Raw genomic sequence first — 20,018 nt, forward strand, 5'->3', positions numbered from 1 at the left:
TGGTTGATCCCCGGAGCCAGCATCGCAGCCATTGTGTGTGCTGATGCGCTATGGAGGCAAAATAAGCTGATCCCTGTAGCCAGCATTACACTTCAGCCATTAACACCACACAGAAGGATATCTACATCATCATATGGAAGGGAAGGCAATGGATGGAGACACAGATGGACCACATTAGTTTACTGTAAAGCTATGTCTTAGTTGGTGCTTATCTTGATGAGAGCCGAGTTCAAATCAGCATGAAGTTTTAACATCTACTCTCATGTAATGGAAAGCTAGACAGCAGTGGTGGACTGGTTCCCTCTTGTGGTCAGTGTGAATGATGGCAGTGTGTGCAGCATGGCAGGGCACTGATGCCTGTTTCCAGGCTATACAAACACAGAGAGTGATTCAATCAAACACTAAGATCACAGTTTAATAGAAGAGTGGATTAGTTCTATTTGTATATGTGTTCTAAGCGCTGCACTTGTGTTTCAATAAGTGTCATATTATGATATTTATAATGTACATTTTTATTGCCTGTGTGCAGTGTCTTACATTTTTCTCTATTAAATGTCATTTGCCATGTGTCTGCCCAGTTCTGAATGCTGTCTAGATCATTTTGAATGACCTTTGCTGCTGCAACACTGTTTGCCACTTCTCCTATTTTTGTGTTGTTTGTAAATAACAAGTTTGCTTACTATACCAGAATCTAAGTCATTAATGTAGATTAGGAATAGCAGAGGACCTAATACTGATCCCTGTGGTACACCACTGGTTACCTCGCTCCATTTTGAGTTTTCTCCTCTAATCCGTTTTCTACATGTTAACCACTCTCTAATCCATGTGCATGCATTTCCTTGAATCCCTGCTGCGTTCAGTTTGAGAATTAATCTTTTATGCTGGACTTTGTCAAAATCTTTCTGGAAATCTAAATAAACCATGTCATATGCTTTACAATTATCCATTGTTGATGTTGCATCCTCAAAAAAATCTAGCAGGTTAGTTAGACATGATCTCCCTTTTCTAAAACCATGCTGACTGTCTCCCAGCATACTGTTACCATATAGGTAATTTTCCATTTTGGATCTTATTATAGTTTCCATAAGTTTACATATAATAGAAGTCAGGCTTATTGGTCTGTAGTTACCTGGTTCAGTTTTCTCTCCCTTTTTGTGGATTGGTATTACGTTTGTAATTTTCCAGTCTGCCAGTACAACCCCTGTGTCAAGAGACTGTTGCATGATCTTGGTTAGCGGTTTGTAAATAACTTATTTCATTTCTTTGAGTACTATTGGGAGGATCTCATCCGGCCCAGGGGATTTGTTTATTTTAAGAGCTCCTAGTCCCTTTAACACTTCTGCCTCTGTTATGCTAAAGTTATTTAAGACTGGAAAGGAACAGGTCGACATGTGGGGTATGTTGTCCGTGTCCTCCTTTGTAAAAACTTGTTAAAAGTAATCATTTCATATATTTGCTATTTTTTTTTTCTTCATCTATGATTTTGCCATTTGTGTCTCTTAGACATTTAACCTCCTCTTTGAATGTTCTCTTGCTGTTATAATATTGGAAAAAACATTTTGGAATTGGTTTGAGCCCCCTTAGCAATGTTCATTTATATCTATCTCTCTTAGCCTTTCTAACTTCCTTTTTGACTTGTGTTTGTAGTTCCAAATAGGAGGAGTGGCAAACACTGTTGCGGCAGCAAAGGTCATTCAAAATGATCTAGACAGCATTCAGAACTGGGCAGACACATGGCAAATGGCATTTATAAAAGAAAAGTGTAAGGTATTGCACACAGGCAATACATTTCTCCCCCTTCCTTTCTATATTGGTTAATTGTGGGCTCTATTTTTTTTTTTTTTTAACATCACTGAGTCCCTTGCCCTTGTGCAACCACAATGTAGAAACATATAGAGAATGTATGGGAATGGTCAATAAACATCACTGCTGTTTCTCTTAAAGCGTGTTTATTTATTTCTAATACTGGACCCTGTCTTAATACTGTATTATATTCTGAATATGAATATAGCTGGATTATTAATTGTAGATAATACTTAGAATACCAAATACATATTTAGCATTAAAAAGTCGTTCATTATTTTGTGTATCAGCCGCCACACAAAGCTGAGCGCAGTGCGGTATACTGTAATGATGCTCCAGTCAGTCTGCCCGGACTGCACCTGAACCATCTTAAAAACACGAAGCTTCTAATAAGCTAATTTGTAAAAGTTAGTAAAGAATTGCGCTAATATAACGAAGCTAAATTTGAACTCCTAGCTGGAGCAACGAGAGAGGGCGAGAGGGCGGGGCAGAGAAGGAGGGGGAGACGCTGCTAGGCAACCGGCTCGTGAACATTCCACTCAGCTGAGCAGAGACCGTTAGGATTTAAAAATGCGAACGTTCCGAGCGGCGTTAGGCGCTTCGTTAAATTAACACACTGTTGCTGGCATTTTCGTTTTGAAGAAAAATTTATTTTAAATACTCAAATAGCACTGTATTAAAAAAATACTTTACTTCAGTTACAGACCGTTTTCCAACAAATAAAAGGAAGTGCGTATTTATAAGAAGTACATGTGTTATGATATTAAGACTAAACAAATGTGCTACAGTTTGGTGTATAATTTATTTATTTATTAAATGTTGTGGTAATTGTTTTTTTTAATATTGTATTGTTTTCACAAAATAACATCCGTACATTATCAGTTCATCTGCTAGAGTAATCAAATCACAAATATTACTCGTCAGTAATTCATACACAGACACGCTGTGGTAACTTCAAGAAGTTAAAATGTAAGGCTGGATTACAGTTTAACCAAATAAATAAATAAATACATTAATAACGACATGAAACAAAAATACGTTTTGGTAGCTCATACGTAGGCCTATTTAAATTACAAAATGCGACCTGTTTTAGAAATTGATTTATATACTACCTGCCATTTAAATCTAAATTATATTTAAAACTGTTTGAGGGGCAGACTAGCATAGATGATTTCTAAAATCCATTAATATGTTAAACTATAACACCACATTAGCACCCCGAGAAATATAGAAATTGATCATTTGTAAAGAATTAGCTGTGAGATTATTTAGATAAATAATCAGAATTATGGATGCATGGATTTTTGATTAAAATACACCAACATGTACTTTTGTTTCATGTCATAATTTATTTATTAATTTCATTGTAACCCCTTGCTGGTGCCACGGCTTGTCTCTGTATCAATTCACTGATATTTGAGGTTTTGTTTAGTACACACTAGCAGGTGATCTGATAATCTTATTGATGTTATTTTGTGAAAACAATAACACGTTAATACTGTGCTACAAAAAATGACTCGCCGTGTTGTAACTTGTGCGGGTGATGTCATGGGTTGTCATGGCAGCGCCGATCATCACGGGAGGGGTTATCAGTGGTTGTCGGAGAAACGCTTGAGTTCCGCTGGCTTCCGAGGTGTCCAACCCGAATATCTAAATCAATACAGTGACAACAAAGTAATGTGACATATAAACCTAATGACTACATTAATGAAGCAGAAATACACGACAGGGTGTGTGTGTTATCATGAGGTAATATCACCACGCCTTGGGTGCGTTGGGAGGCACTAGACGAAGTAGAGTTCTTCAACCGCCCAGGAAGTAGTGATATATCTCATGATAACACACAGACCCTGGAGTGTATTATTGCTATTATTAAACGGGTCTAGGAGTGTGTTGTTGGTAGATAAAGAAGACTTTAAACCTTATTTTAATGTTTTGTATTTGTGTCACCTTCCACTGAGAGAAGTAGTTCCACAGTAGCTAATGGTTAGATTAAGAAATAAACATTTGATTTTAAGATGTTTTGTATAATATTTTCTTTTTCAGTACTCACTAATAGTTTCTTGTTTAGGTTTTATGCATGTCTGGGTTTTGTCCAGTAGATGGAGCTGCTGCTGCTGTTGTGATGTTTTGTTTAGCAGAATGCAGTTCACTTAAAATCTTCAATTAAAATCTCCGGTAGTACTACTACAGACGGGCCGCCGATAGTCATCACTGATTAACCCAACATGAATATAAATACAAACCCAGTGTGTTTCAAAGAGCACTCAGAGTGACAGTGCCGGAGAGTCGGCGAGCAGGTTTAATAATATGAATGTGCCTGCACGAGAGTCTTGCATCAAACTCAGCTTCCTCTATATAATATAAACACATTACACAAGGGGTTGCCAGCGGCTGTAGTGAATTCAGTTCCAATAACACCACGCTCTCTTTCTCTCTATATATCTAGTCCTTCTGTTTTACCAAACAGCTCAAAGAATGGAACTTCTGGTTCGGTCTGGTGCGCAGATCTAAAGATTCCCCGCATCGGGTGTACCGGTTTGTTACGGAACGTGTTTTGTAAAACGAGTTTATCCAGTAACAGACTATATAAACCAGTCAAAACAAAAGAGAACATGTTGCCAAGCAGTGGTTTGTTTAACTAGTTCCTCAGTAAAGTAAGACTCATGTGTACACACAGTATTAAAAACTGAAAAGCTAAACTAATACTTTACTTGGAGCTCTCACGAGGGACCACTTCCAGTAAAAGACGTATAAACCGCAGTGAACAAAATAAAAACTTGCATTCATAACAGAAAAAAAAGACAGCCCATATAAATCTACACACTTTGTGATGCTATAACATGGTACTATATATTATAGAGTGTTGATAATTTCACCCTAAACTTTGCATACTGAAAGTAGCATGTCAAAGCAAGAAGGAATATAAAAATAGGGTTACAGCTCAATGGAGGAGGAAAGTCTTTGCCCCGGCTTCACAATGAATTAATGAAGGGTCCTTGAATAACACACCATATTGAGAATGGCCTGATCAGGAAACAAGCAAAGCAGTAAGAGGAGAGAATCCCATTAACATGGCCATTCTCACACACCAATATATAATCTGTGTAGAATTAGTCAAGCACCCAAACAAACAAAAAAAAAAACAACCACACACCCCACACAATCCAAACAGCCTTTACAAGCAAGATTTTTATTTATCAACACACACTTTTGGGCATTTTCCAAATATATACAACTCCAGCTACAATGACAACCACTGAACACACACCCATTGCAGCTCCCAGAACGGACCACACATTGAATTGGGCTGCAAGAGAAGAAAGAAATAGTTAGTGGAATGGAATGGAATATAAAGAGATAGTTATATATTTTACTTGAACTGTAATTGTGTTCACATCATGCATATTACCACTTCTAGGCATAAAGTGAAGGGATCCATCTCTCTTCAGCTCAATTGGGCCAGAAGACACAAACGCCTTTACTGCACCACCATCCATCCCTTCAGCACTGCGACCTACAGGAGGAATTAGGAGGAGTCCATCAAAACAAAGGGACAAAAATGCATGCAAAATGTCCCCCCTCCCCCCAACAGACAGAGCTCTTACCAAGCCTCTGTTTTCCTGGAATGCACCGTCTGCTACAGAGGCTGTCTGATGGCCGGTTTGAATCGCATATCACAACACTGCAGTGGAAGTAAATCTGAAAGACAGTACACCTTGTCAAGAAAAACAAGCATCAATAGATCAGGCAGGACCATCAGCCAATGAGGATTACTGAATTGAAAAAAATATATTGCATCATAGTAAGTGTTTCTTGCAAATGTGCAGTTATATGTTTTCATTCCAACTCACTAAAGATTTGAGCACAGTGACCATTTGCTGCTTGCAAAGCAATCCAAACCACACATTGTGGTACAAGATGCCCCAAACCAACACTCCACTTTACCTGTCCTTTCAGTGCATCCTGGCCGCTTGTGAAGGAAAACATTTTCACTTCAAACCTTTTCAGATGGGAAGGGAACAGCACTCTTGCATTGCTGGAGACTGGGTGAAAGATGGTCAAGTACTCATCTGCAGAGTTCTCACAGCTAGAAAGAGAAAGTAGGTCAGGAGCACATCAGCCACAACTCCAATTCCTAGGTTTTGTAGCAGCAATATCATATTCCAGCATCTTACCTGTCCACAACAACATCCCACTTTGGAGAGCTATTCCTGTCAGCAGAATAGGTTGCCCAGCAGTTCTCCAAAAACAATTCAGCCTGTGGATCCCTGCTGTACAGGAGTTCTACCTCAAAATACAAGGGTCTTCGCAAGTACTTCACAACAGGGTAATCCTGAACTCCATAGAAGTCATTGTAGGTTGAATCTGCAGAGATTCAAGGGAGAATTTTATAGGTGGAAACATGCTACTAGAGCATCTATATTATTTCAATTGCCAAGTCCTACCAAATGCAAGCCGCATGATGACCACAAGGTCCCCCAAGCCAGGCTGGACTACAGGTGCAGGATTATTCTGGTACAAGAACTGCACTACCTTGGTGTCATTGACCAGATAGTGACAGGCAACTCTCAACCTGGAAAGAGGAGATGGGGTTAGCAGAGTTTCAGCCTCAACCACAAGGATACTCAATTTGATTGCAATCCTTACCTGTAAGATGTGAACAGCACTTCATTCTCATAAGTCAGGAGGTTGTTGTCAAACTGGAAGAGAAATCAAAGACCCAGGTTGCAATGAACTTGTAGATTTAGTTTGGAGCTGCATACCAAGTTGCAGACTAGCTAATATGGTACTCTGGATCATCCAAAGCTGTCTACTAACGTAGTACCAAATTTCACAATTTAAATAATAATAAAAAAAAACAACATTGGTAATGAATATTGCAATTTCATAATTGAACACTTTTTTGGGACCTCATGATTGTTACAGTTAATATGATACCACAAGCCTGTCTACAGAAACTGCTAGACTAATATGGTATTGTTTTAGTAACCTCTAGGAGGGCAACAGCAGTTATTTTGGATTTGTTGCAAATACGTTTGAATACACAGCTGGTGACTCTTGAGCTGCAATTGGTATCAACTCATTTATTAGTTTAGTCCCGGCCTCACCACGGGATCATCCCCAGCAAGTACGCTCCTTCCAGTTCACTGCAATTGACCCAAAAGGTCTCTTGGCAGCACATGCAATGCCATAACCAAGAGTCATGTCATGTGTCACAACACCTTTGTCAACGGGACAAGCAGTTCAATACAAAAGTGGCATCCTGCAGATGTCCACAAGTCATGCAAGTAATTCAGCGGATAGAAACACAGGTCACCATAGCTCCGTAGATTGATCCAGGGGTGTTGGGGCCACCTTGTCAATATGTTGAAACTCCTCAAAATATGGTCAATACTAACCCTTCTAGTTGTGCCACAGGAGTTGACATTGAAGTAGAAAACTGCATTGATAGCATCAGACTGAAGAGGCCGGCAACTTGGATCCCTTAGAGTTAGTTGACTTGGAGACAAGCTGGGGACAGATTCCACTTTCACAGCAAGAGCTGCCATAGTTCCATTGGTGAAGCAATCTGAAACACAGCATTTGGATCCAGGTTAAGGAAACAGATTATAGCTTCAATACCACTTCATGCAACCTTTGGCCAATCTCAAAAGCAGCTATTCTAAAGAATGCTTTGTTTGCAGGAGAGTTACCAATCATCTTTGTAGGGAAACTGCAGGACAGGGAGAAGTCAGCCACCACAACCATGGTCCCAATATCCTTCAAGGTCAAGTCAAGTCTGCTTCTGATGCCTGAAGAACTGATCACCTACAGAGACAATACATCAGGTCAGTAATGTGTTGAACCCAAAACAGCTAAAACGCATTTTAAAGTTCCATCACTTACTTCATATGTGGCATCAACTGAATTGTATGGCACAGTCATCCAGAAATTGGTAGAGTTGGCATTATACTTGTACAGGGCAAGCAGACTTCCACCAAGTTCTCTTGAGCCCACAAAAGGAATCCAGTTGCGACCCATGTTGCCATATGTTACCATGGTATAGAATGCAGCACCATCACAGTAGCCAGTTACTGTAGGTGGAACTGCAAGAGGAAGAGCAGTTGTCAGGGCAATGGACTGGATTGGTTAGAAAAAGGTAGTTGTAGACCAAAAAATAGTCAGGCACTTACTGATGTCTTTGAGAACAGCTTCGACTACAGCAGGATGAGTAAAGGGTGTATTCTCTGGCACTATATTCAGCAAGTAGGTCAGGGGCAGAATGTAGGTTCTGGTGTCTGGAGGAGTTACCTGAAAGAAGAGCAAGGGTTTGTAGGATTAAACCCAAAGTCAGACAGCAAGCAACACGTCCACAGGAAGCAAGCGTTTTCAAAGGGCAATTGGATGGTTGAACAGGTGGGATGTTACCTTTTGCTTCACATTGGGGTCCTCAAATGGCACCTGGAGAGTGTAGGTCTTGGATCCATTGGGAAAGACATGCTCCTGGACATTATAACCTTTTAGGTTGGCTTCTGGCACAGTCAACGTCTCTGGTCCAACTATAATTTTGACCAGCTCCACATCAGGCAGGAATGTCCCCAGGGTCACATTGAACACTCTGGCTTTAGGAACAGTGTCTGAAATTAAAGCATACAGTTAAAATGAAGGACATGAAGTGGAGCACTGCAACAAATCCCTTTGATTTACTGCATGTGGACAAGTTCTACATACTGTTTGTGACAACTGGTGGCCGAGGCATGAAAGGAGTGGTTATTGGATGAAGTACTGTGTACTTGGTCTTCTCAGGCCCATCTTGCCAGGTATGCTCCAGCATTGGTTCAATAGAGTAAGAGATCACATAGGTGTTGTCCAATACATGGCTCTGAAAGCACAGAAGCATCTTAGGAGGAAAGCTTTAAAATGAGAAGGATTTAGAAGAAGCTGAACTTCTACATACCTTGTAATATCCACCATCAGCTCCCACAGGAATTTTTACAGTGATTAGCTGGGGACCGACATCCAGTTTATAATCTCTATTATGAATCGTTGCAGGGTCAAGCTTGCGGCCATCAACTCCCATTTGAACATCAAGGGTAGTAATTTGTGGTGTCGGAACAAGAGGAGGTAGAACACGGGGAACATTCCATGTAATCATCTGTTCTGTGAAGGCTGTTCCATCTGACAGAAAGGAACACCATAGACTTGATATAGAAAATTCATACATAAACCTAGAACAGTTCTTGAGCACTGTTGCCCTCCATAAGCTTACTCACCAGTAGGACATGTAACTGCAGTGTCCACCATCATGACCATCCATCTTTGCTTATAAAAGGTGGTTGATCTTAGCACAGCCATTGGTACAGTTTGGATCTGTTGGAGGGGAGGGGGAACTTTTACTAAAATAAAAGCAAGACTAAATCTCCCTTCATAGTCTGGATATACTGTACTAGATAACAATGAAGCCTAGACTACTTACCACCCGAGGCTGGCTTTCTGTGGAGTTGTATGCAGCTCTAACCAGAATTCGAGTTGGTGTAGTGTTTATGCCATAGCCATTTGTCATGCCCTGAGCAACAGTCATGGTTGTCTTTCTATTTGCTGGGAGATGGAACACAATTTTCCAGATGCTGTTGTCAGCAGCAGTTGCCTAGCAGAAGAAAATCTCATTAGATTAGGGAGTTTGAACACAAAGCATCTCCAGTCTAAAATAATTTGTCATAACAGATGTCATGTTTAATAAACAGGAACTAAAACTGAAAGTTGAAAGTTAAATGACACATCACTGAAACCGTTCTAGGTTCAGCAGGCATCTAAGGGAACAGAAAATCCTCAAATACAACTTCGTACGAAAGCCTGTGAATGCATGTTGTCTGGATCCGATACAGGCAGAGTTTACAGCCATTCATTTGTACTGGACCTTAATACATCAGTGTACCAAACCTTAGGACAGCTAAATTGCTCCTATGCAGCAGTCCTCAAAAAAGTAAATCAGGATACATTTATCATGAAGGATTTATAGCCCTGCACATATGAAGCCACTACCTCAGTGGTTGAAATAAGGCTTACACCAACAAGAAAGGGTTAATTTCTCCACAATCAATTTCTATCAAAGCAATCACAGAATACATGTATGCAAAGCCAATGCCTTAAATGTCACACAATTCATATATGGCCACCCAATTGGGAGACAGGTTAAAGTTAAGGGGGCCGTTAGATTTTGCTTCCTCTAGACGAGACAGTAGAGTAGACTTCAATAAGCAAGACCAAGGGGACATGAATGAAGCAAATGCAAAGTCACATGATTCTACCTCTGGGTACGCAAGGGACCAATCAGGATCATCTTGAACAAAGTTTGGCTCAATAAGTGGCACACCTCTTCTCACAGAAACCTAAAGAGAATTCACATTAGTCATGAGTGAAGCACTTCTGCAGTGACAATTAAAATACCCACACAACCCAACAAGTTATACTGAACAGCATTATCACATCCCGACAGCCCTTACCTCCATGTAGTTTCTTTCACACAGAATCTCCCTCTCTGCCCATGGAGAATAGCGGCATGTCATGCTCTGAACATAGGAGGAAGCTGAAGTCATAGCACTGTTTGAGAAGACACTGATTTGTACTGTCAGCTTGTAGGTCTCATCATTCTGGAAACAAAGGCTAAAGTTAGTCCCAGCATGTCACCATTAGAAAAGTTTACAAGAAATAAAATGATGACTCACTGTGTTCTGAGCAAAGCAGCTCAGCACAGAAGCAAGGAACTTGGCATTTCCCAAGAAGTCAACAGTTAAGCTATATCCACACTGTGCAGCCAGTCTTGGAGAGAGGGACACAAGCGTCCCCTTATTGTCTGTAGAAAGAAATTCAGATGGCCTTTTAAGAAACCGTACACGTGATCAAGCAAGGTAGAGATATAACAAAGTGAACACCCCCACCGCCCTGTCCCATCTACTTATTGGAATTTTTAAAACTATATTAGTAGAATTATACGGTCGTTCAGAACAGTAGGTTTAAAGTAAATGATTTCTATTTCTGTGCACTTGCAGTCAACAAATCTGAGTAAGGTTGTAGCAGCACAGGTCTATTTAGTGTGATCAGCAACATGCTTTTGAAGCTAACGCAAGAGTTTCACATCCTGCATTTGAAAAAAAAAAAAAAACAAAGCCTGGTTGATGCCATACAGCGCAGGAGTGCTCTGTACTTAATTCAAATTATTACATTATGAGTCAACAGGCTTTGCACATCAAAAGCTTTCCATTCAAGAAAAATGATCACTCACCAATCACATTGATGCGAAAATACTTTCCAACAAAAGACTTATCCAACATCATCATCATAACACTCCCTTGACATTCTGTCCTCACCGAGCCTGCAGAAGACAACGATACTTGAAAACACACAACCGGCAAATAAACAGGAAACTGAAAGGACAGCTCTGCTGAAGCAACCGTTATCGTACCTAGAGGGGGGTTCTGCGTCCAAACTTCAGTGACTAACACTGCTAACAGCAATGTTATTCTGCATTGGAAAAAAAAAAGACGCAAGTGAGAAACACACAATAAAATGAACGTTTCTAAAGTAGAGAAAAGATCAACAATTACCCAAATATAAGACAACACGGCATCATTAAATCCAAGGCAGCCCCGACCGTGAACTTCTTTCACCGTTATAAAGAAACAATAATAAAAACAAAACCGCTAGTAGTTGAGTTTGGTGTTCCTTAGAGCGCAATGGGTTTATAAAGAGGTTCAGGTGCTAATGGGAGCTGATTAGCTGCAATTGATGCACGCACCTCTTTCATATTAGTCCTCTGATTGTCAGTCAGTACGTTAATTAAAATAAATAATAATAATAATAATAATAATAATAATAATAATAATAATAATAATAATAATAATAATAATAACCCATTTAGAAGATTGTACTTTGAATTTAAGTTTGGCAGAAGTACGTGCGGATCAAACTGGACTGTCACCGACAAGGATCATCAGCGATCATCTGAACTAACTGGTTGAATAGACAGCACATGTCTGAGGGGGGTGTGTTCTGTACAGCTGTACATTTGATTAAAGTTTGTCGCGGAGTTTTAAACGTTTCCATGGCAACTGCTGTAGGATGAAGTTGCCCGGAGCCGCGGACACGAGATCAGATTGGATCGCATTGCCTGAAAATTCGATGTTTGATTGACGTGGTCAGTTGGCCAATAGAAAATGAGCGCGCTTTTGAGAGCAAGTCGAGTTGCGAATGAGAGGACAGGTAAGTTAGCAGTAGTATCGATAAAAAAATTAAAAAAACAACGACTTGACCTAACAATGCTTGTACATATCTTGCTACGCTAGCCGCCCCCCAGATAAGTTGAAGTAGTAACGTTAGCTAACTTATGTTAGAAGCTAGCTAGTGTTATCTAGCCAGCTAGCAAGCACCACCGGTACCTAGCTAATGTAGTCAACTGGGTAACGTTAGCTAACGTTAGATTGAATAATATCCCAAATAACGAGCATGATTAGTAGCAGCAGTGTTGCTCTTCCTTTTTATCCAGGCGAGTTTGTTCGTTAAAGTTAGATAACGTCACCCCGTTTATTACATTTTAGTCATTTAGCAGACGATCTTATCCAGAGCGACTTACAGTGCAAAACATTACATTTATATTATAGAGAGAGAGAGAGAGAGAGAGAGAGAGAGAGAGAGAGAGAGAGAGAGAGAGAGAGAGAGAGAGAGAGAGAGAGAGAGAGAGAGAGAGAGAGAGAGAGAGAGAGAGAGAGATGTAGTTGCATACTTTGCATACCGTATCTCTGATTTGTAACGTTTCCATGGTTCGCCCCTGCCGCTGCCGTGTCTGGTTAAAACGATGAGTTCAGTTTTTTTTCTGCTGTTTGGTAATTCAGTCATGAGGCAGCTGTAGCAGAGTGGCGCAGCGGAAGCGTGCTGGACCCATAACCCAGAGGTCGATGGATCGAAACCATCCTCTGCTAGCTTGTTTTTCTTCTGTTTGCAAAGTAGGTTTTCTAAAATATTAACTGAAGGCAAGACTTTGTGTTATTACATTTCAGTTTAGTGTGTGTATTTCGTAAATGTTAAAGTGTAGAAATGGCAGGTACGCAGCTTATCTGCCTCTACCCATAGAGGACCCATACATTTTTTTAAAAAAAAATCTGAACACAAGGTGTGTTTATGTAATCTGATACGTTACATCTAGACTTAACTGTTAAATTGTGCTTCTCGGAAGACATACGCTGGAGGGCGCACTGCAGTTTTCAGTCTGGGGAATATTACAGATTAGGAGACTGCTTTAAAATACACAAGTATGGCGGGCGTCTCTGTTACAAAGAATTTTCACACTTTGTATTTATCTCCATAATGCGTTGGGACTAAATACGCAGATACGTTAAAACTATTTGGAGAATGCGTGCATCGATCCCGCTACTTCTCGCATGCTAAGCGAGCGCCCTACCATTTGAGCTAATTCCCCTTGAATTGTGCCAGTGATTCTCATAGGCTACATCGCAGCTTGATACGAGCAATTCAGATTTTTATATATATATATATATATATATATGCATCAACACTGTGTTGTGGCTCGAGCTTGTTTGACGAGGCAGGCAATGCAAAAATGCCAAAACTTGCTGTGTTAAGCACCACTTTTGATATTGATTTTTGTTTTGCCATGTTATCACACTGCTACTAAGGGCCGGCCCTTTTAAATGTTAGCGTTTAGATGTAATTCGGGGGATGGCGTAGAGGGCTCTCTCGCTCTTTGCGCTGCTTTTTTCTTATCCTAAATCCTTTTCTTTAGCTTGTCTTTCCTTCCCTCCGTGGCGTCCTGCCCGGTAGCGTCCGCGATCTCTTCCGGGTGGATGCTGATCCCAGTTCAGCCTCATTTAGTATTTCCAGCCAATCACACAATGCAGCGCTCGTCTCGTCATTTATTAGGGCATGGCCAGCGCTGCTCCACGTATGTTATTGGCTGCCCCTCCTGTCTATCTCTCTCTTTTTCTACTTTAACCCAGCACTATTTCCGCTTCCTTGTCTGTGTTTGTTTTTTGTTCGTTTCTTTCACTGCAGGCGGTTTCTCTGCTCAGCGCTCTCAAGATAGTATCTGCTATTTTCCTACCTGCTCAGTCTGCGCCGTTCAAAGCGCAGCGTCATTCTCAGCTTGCTCTGCGTTTTCATCAGAAAGACTGTTCCGACGTCACCGCTGCACTGCAACTCTTTCACACCGGCGCCTCACAGACCATGGTTACCACGGCAACGCCTCATCGAGTGACTACTGGGAGTGGTAAGTTGCCATGGCGAACAGGCAGCTTTAACAGGCAATGCGAGCCTGTGCCTCACGACTGCAATCTTGTGGCTCCTGCTGCTGCGCTTTTGCAACATGAGAGCTTCAACTCGCCGAATTGTGAAATCTAAATACTGCAGGCTCCTCTTCTATACCTACGTTAACTTACTTATATCATCACTAACTGTTCTAGAGCAAATGTTTTATACATAGACAAGGATTTTAATCGCATTAACAAAATATATGCTACCCTGCTTCACTGAAGCCAATAGTTTCAATTCCAATCGCAACCTCTAGATGGCAGCATAACACCACAAACTACATAATTTAAGCTGATTTGCTATTGCTGCGAATCTCGCACACTCTAAACTTTCTATCAATTCCTGCAGTTCGTTGTCATTCCAAGGGATTCTCAGTCCCCTCCTGCCTCAACCTCTTTTGCTTCATATATTAACTTGAATTTTTGAAATCCAAACCCCTCCCGTTTAGGATCTGGTCATGAAGCCATGCTTATCAGCTTTCTGAGATGTTAAGAATCCACCGTCACATTAATTTTCCAGCTTCCCTGCATCAGGTCATTCCTGCAACCTTCTTGTTCCCGGATTTGCACTTCCTCATTTGCCCCCAACTTCATCAAGGCACTTAATACAACTTTCAAAGTCCATTTCATTCAATTTGACCTTCCAGGCACATACGGAAACTATGTCCTATGATTATCAACATTTACACCGCAATAGACAATGCACTCTTAGACTGCTCCTGATCAAATCAATAGGTTTTGCAGCAGCCTCCGAGCAACGCATTCCCATCCTCTCAGGTTCTGCAGCGGCCTCAGATCTACGCATTCTTCATCTCTGACCAAAGGCAGCCCCATCTCTGACATCATCTTAAACGCCTTAACTCTCAAATACCAATTTCCACTGCATTCAGCAGCTCTCTGCTCTCTACAGCAAGCCACTGCACACTACTGACAGCATTCCATCGTTTACTCCCTCAGATCTCTGCCCGTTCAGCAGATCTTGCCTCTACTGTTAATATCCCCTCATTACAACAAATCTCGGCACTCTCTTCAGATCTGCTCACTATTGCAGCATACAAAGTGGCTTTAGTTTACTGTTCAAATCTGGAACTGCTCTCTTCTAGAGCTTCCAACGCTCCAGCTTTCCTCCAATACCTGGATCTAAAATATATATATATATACACGGAGAGCTTGACTTCCTCAGCAATTTAGTCATATGTCCGCTCATCCTCTCAGATACTACAAGCTTTAATACATTTTACGAGACTGGAAAACTGTTTGATTTATGAATTATGAGTCTCACTCCCCGGCTGTCCGGGTCGGCCTCTTGTCTCAACCACTGCCGCCGGCCTGAGGGGACCCCCGGCCACATCCTATTCTTCTGCTGCTTATGCGCTAAGCCTTCCAGGCCTCAACCTTGCTGTCCCATCTCCTCTCTTCCATTTCAGCCCCCTCATGCAGTAGGCCGTGCCTCCACCTACCGAGCGGGCCCCGAGGGGGGGGTTCTCTGTTTTCGTCTCTCCTAAACGGACCCGAGACACTTTTCCTAAGCTCTCCACGCCGCCCAGCTGCCAGCTTAGCTGCCTGAGGATGCTGCACTGAGTTGCGAAGGATCTGTCCTTTTGTTCTCTTCGTCCCCTTCCTGTCTCTTGCTCCACTAAACGCCCGGGAGCGAGAGGATGCTGCCTGACCTGTCGGGAGCGAGTGTCAGATTGTTGTATGTTATGTGTCTAAACTTTGCTCTTTCTCTATCACTTTTACGTCACCCCTCTCAAGCCCTCGTAGACAACCAGTGAAATGCGAGGTGATGTGAACAGAGTCAAATACATTGCATCATTCTGTGTATATATATATATATATATATATTTCAAGTAACTGTAGCTTTATTATCATAATGAAAACACATTACACCCATGCCCACAGTTCTGTAACAAAATGACAATAACAAAGACGTTCCCATACCGGGAGTTGAACCCGGACCGCGTGGGTGAAAACCAGGAATCCTAACCGCTAGACCGTATGGGAAGCTGAGTACCAAAATCATGGACATGCAAAAGTAGCTAGTATATAGTACAATGATTGGTAAAAAACCACGAAAACTGATATTTCATTACAAACGCGTTACAAATTAAAGCAAACTTCAAGCCATTTATATTTATTCTCAATTAACACAAACTCTTCAATTGCTAAAAAATATAAAAAATCTCCCTTTGTGCTTCTCGGAAGGCATACGATGGAGGGCGCACTGCAGTTTTTCAGTCGGGAATATTACAAATTAGGAGACTGTGCTTTAAAATATACATGTAGGGCGGGTGTGTCTGTTACAAAGAATTGTCACACTGTATGTATCTCCATAATGCGTTGGGACTAAATACGCAGATACATTAAAACTATTTGGAGAATGCGGGCATCGATCCCGCTACTTCTCGCATGCTAAGCGAGCGCTCTACCATTTGAGCTAATTCCCCTTGAATCATGCTAGCGATTCTCATAGGCTACATCGCAGCTTGATATGAGCAATTCAGATTGTCCTATAGTTTTTTTTTTGGTAATGCAGTCTGCCATTTGCAAATTCAAAAAATAAATAAATTAACTAAATAGCAAATATTTCGACTAGAAGTATGTTTTCAATTTCTTCAAAAAGTAGTCTTAGCTCGTTGATTTAGTCGCTTTAAAATCCACCTCTGTCCCGATGCAGCAGCGCTGTGTGCTGTGGCTCAAGCTTGTTTGACGAGGCAGAAATTAAAATGGTATTGAGTGGTGACAAGAGTTTGGTATCAGCTGTTGATTTCCTTCAAACAATCTATTATAATAAAATGAACACATTTATTTATTTTAAAAATAAGTAAAAGTCAACTGTCAGCAGTGGGATTTGAACCGACGCCTCCATTCGGAAACCAAAACACACAATTCTTTGGAAAGACAAAGTCCTTGCATCTGGCATCTTAGACCAGTCGGCCATCCTGACAAGCTGTATTTACTTAAATATAAATTTAATATAAATAAAGGAATCATTTATTTGGTAGAAATAAATGATTAAAAAATGCATAGAGGAATTAATACATTTAGAAATAAATATTTTTAAATAAATAAATGTAGAAATGAATACATGTTTATATTATAAATGTATAAATAAATTAATAAATAGCAAGCTAGAAAACTACATCATATTAATTGATTTGGCGTCTTATTTGAGAAAATACTGAACGACAGAACCAAAGATAATCCACTGGACGTCACCAGAAACAGCTTTGATGACACAAAGTCGTATGATACGAACCCTAAGAATTTTATTCCAGATTCATTGTCGCTTAGAAACAACTGCAGCCTCCCTGCCTCAATACAAATAATACCAAATGAAAAATCGAATTCCATGTATTTAAAAATGAATGGTCTCATCCATTTGGAACGATTGGTTTTGTATTTATACAGTATCAACCTTAATCTGAGTTGAGAGGCACCCAACCTGTGGAGGATTTTAAATGTGAGGGGATGTGAATAGAGTCAAACACATTTGCATCATTCTGTGTATATATATATATATATATATATATATATATATATATATATTTCAAGTAACTGTAGCTTTATTATCATAATGAAAACACATTACACATGACCACAGTTCTGTAACAAAATGACAATAACAAAGACGTTCCCATACCGGGTGTTGAACCCGGGCCGCCTGGGTGAAACCCAGGAATCGTTAACTGCTAGACCATATGGGAAGCTGATTTGCAAAATTATTTTTTATTGACAATGTAGTCTGCCATTTGCAAATTAAAAAAAAAAAATTAGCAAATATTTCGACGAGGTATGTTTTCAATTTCTTCAAAAAGTAGATACGCACATACCAACTGTTGCTCCATGAATGATGTAATGACAAGTGTAAAAAAAGAAACGGATTGAAGCCAACCCAAAAAATGTAAGATTATTTATTTCAATATCATTATAGCTATAAACGATGCACGCATTTTACAATAGCAACTGCTATTTGACAATGACCAATAAGTAATTTTGTTGCAATACTGTATACAATGTGAACAGAATCAGACATTGCTCCGTTGCCTCGAAGAAACATCTACAATTTGTATTTAAAAAGGACGCCCAACGTGGGGCTTGAACCCACGACCCTGAGATTAAGAGTCTCATGCTCTACCGACTGAGCTAGCCGGGCTGACTGGTGGCAGTTTCTTTCACTAAACAACTGAGCTATGAATTTGTCGTCTGAGAAAATAAAAACAAAAGATTCCAAATATAATCCACTTGCTTGTTACATTTTAAAAAATTGTTTTAAACGTTACAATGTAAATGTTGACCCAGTAGCTACCATTAAATGTTTCAACCTCAGTGACTTTCTTTGATGCGCTATTAATTTTAGGCAACTTGCATTTTTTTTTTTTTTTTTCATTAAACTTGTACTTTTTATATAGGTATATAAATGACAATTGCTGTGGATAAACGCATCAGCCAAATCAATTAATATGACATGTAGTTTACTAGCTTGCTATTTATTAATTTATTTATACATTTATAATATAAACATGTATTCATTTCTACATTTATTTATTTAAAAATATTTATTTCTAAATGTATTTATTCCTCTATGCATTTATTTAAATCATTTATTTATTTCTACCAAATAAATAATTCCTTTATTTAATTTTAATTAAACGAGGAACTACAATTTATCACAGATTTAGACAAGGAAGCTACATGCCACTCTTGTGTGCAATTCCATTCTTTGGTATCTACCCTAACAAACAGAAAACTAGAAATTTTCACAGGAAATCGAAGCTGGTCTGGTTTGGATGTAAGCTTAAAAAACGAAGGCATTTCAACAACTGCAGAGTGGCGCAGCGGGCTAAGGTCGTGTGCTGTGGCCACGTGTAATGTGTTTTCATTATGATAATAAAGCTACAGTTAATTGATATATATATATATATATTTACAGAATGATGCAAATGTATTTGACTCTATTCACATCCCCTCACATTTAAAATCCTCCACAGGTTGGGTGCCTCTCAACTCAGATTAAGGTTGATACTGTATAAATGCAGAACCAATCTTTCCAGATGGATGAAACCATTCATTTTTCAATACATGTAATTCGATTTTTGTATTGGTATTATTTGTATTGAGGCAGGGAGGCTGCAGTTGTTTCTAAGCGACAATGAATCTGGTATAAAATTCTTAGGGTTCGTGTCATACGACTTTGTTTCATCAAAGCTGTTTCTGGTGACGTGCAGTGGATTATATTTGGAATCTTTTGTTCTGTCGTTCAGTATTTTCTCAAATAAGACGACAAATCTAGCCCGGCTAGCTCAGTCGGTAGAGCATGAGACACTTAATCTCAGGGTCGTGGGTTCGAGCCCCACGTTGGGCGTCTTTTTTAAATACAAATTGAAGTTGTTTCTTCGAGGCAACGGATCAATGTCTGATTCTGTTCACATTGTATACAGTATTGCAACAAAATTACTTTTTGGTCATTGTCATAGCAATTGCTATTGTAAAATGCGTGCATCGTTTATAGCTATAACGATATTGAAATAAATAATCGTACTTTTTTGGGTTGGCTTCAATCCGTTTCTTTTTTTACAGTTGTCATTACACCTTTCATGGAGCAACTGTTGGTATGTGCGTAATAAACCCAATCGGGCCTTGATACAATAGACAACCCTAGTCTGTGCTGAAATAAATAATGCAGTTTTCTACTGTAACAAACGCAGCTTGTCAGGATTCTGTTATGGTGTTTCCAAGCTGTTGAACGTTTCTCATCACAGGTTTACTGGATTGACAAAAAAAGGCGATTGCCAAAAAGAATGCTGTCTCAAAACAGTAGTCTTGTCAAGCCGAAATAGCTCAGTTGGGAGAGTGTTAGGGTGAAGATTTAAAGGTCCCTGGTTCGATTCCGGGTTTCGGCAAATAGTAAGA

The 20,018-nt window shown here is 39.9% G+C and overlaps 1 long non-coding RNA gene and 2 other non-coding genes across 3 annotated transcripts; 1 reads left to right on the top strand and 2 right to left on the bottom strand.

Annotated features, from left to right (window-relative positions):
- Positions 1–4,964: 4,964 nt before the first annotated feature.
- On the bottom strand, positions 4,965–5,921 carry LOC131705272 (uncharacterized). The gene is made up of 4 exons (XR_009310273.1): positions 5,752–5,921; positions 5,412–5,505; positions 5,216–5,320; positions 4,965–5,113 (listed from the first exon to the last, which is right to left on the bottom strand). It is a non-coding gene; the product is annotated as an uncharacterized LOC131705272 (long non-coding RNA).
- A 12,267-nt stretch (positions 5,922–18,188) lies between these two features.
- On the bottom strand, positions 18,189–18,261 carry trnak-cuu (transfer RNA lysine (anticodon CUU)). Its single transcript has one exon. It is a non-coding gene; the product is annotated as a tRNA-Lys (tRNA).
- A 1,136-nt stretch (positions 18,262–19,397) lies between these two features.
- trnak-cuu (transfer RNA lysine (anticodon CUU)) lies at positions 19,398–19,470 on the top strand. Its single transcript has one exon. It is a non-coding gene; the product is annotated as a tRNA-Lys (tRNA).
- Positions 19,471–20,018: the final 548 nt, after the last annotated feature.

Source organism: Acipenser ruthenus, chromosome 35 (assembly GCF_902713425.1).
Source record: "Acipenser ruthenus chromosome 35, fAciRut3.2 maternal haplotype, whole genome shotgun sequence".
NCBI classification, from domain to species: domain Eukaryota; kingdom Metazoa; phylum Chordata; class Actinopteri; order Acipenseriformes; family Acipenseridae; genus Acipenser; species Acipenser ruthenus.